Consider the following 614-nt stretch of genomic DNA (forward strand, 5'->3'; position numbering starts at 1 on the left):
CAACTTAAAACTTTATTTGTCCTCAAACAAAAGGTAAAGCATATCCGAATTCACATTTGGCTAAGTTTAAAGATGATCAACCTGATTTCAAATGTTCATAAGCATGTCAAAAATTGATTTCAATGAGATTTTTCATGATTTGTGAATTTTGACACATAATGCTTCAAACAAGGAATAAATGCTTTTGTTTATAAAAAATGTGTAACAATTTACCTACGCAAATATTTTTCTAACCAAAAAGTGTTTTTTTTTTTTGCACAAAAGTTAAAAATTGGAACTTTGTAGAGGGTAAGTGTTTCACTCAATTTTTCAATCATTTGTTTGTAGTAATTTGAACTTGTTCTTTGTCTCACCTATTCTTTTAAATTGCATAAATAATCAAAGATCACTAAGGTCTTTATTTTGGTTGTAATGAGGCTTGATTTGGATAATTATTTTTCTAGATATTCAATGCTAAGTTAAAAAGAGAGCATTTTTGAAGTTTTTCTCAATGAAACACTTCACTCTTCTCAACCTCTTTAACTATTGAACATTGGCTTCTATTTTTCTCAATCTCGTTTTGTTTTTCATTTGTAAAGAGATTGTTCTTTCTTTTTAAGAAGCAAAGTCCACCA

Source organism: Lupinus angustifolius, unplaced genomic scaffold, assembly GCF_001865875.1.
Source record: "Lupinus angustifolius cultivar Tanjil unplaced genomic scaffold, LupAngTanjil_v1.0 Scaffold_546, whole genome shotgun sequence".
Classification (NCBI taxonomy): Eukaryota; Viridiplantae; Streptophyta; class Magnoliopsida; order Fabales; family Fabaceae; genus Lupinus; species Lupinus angustifolius.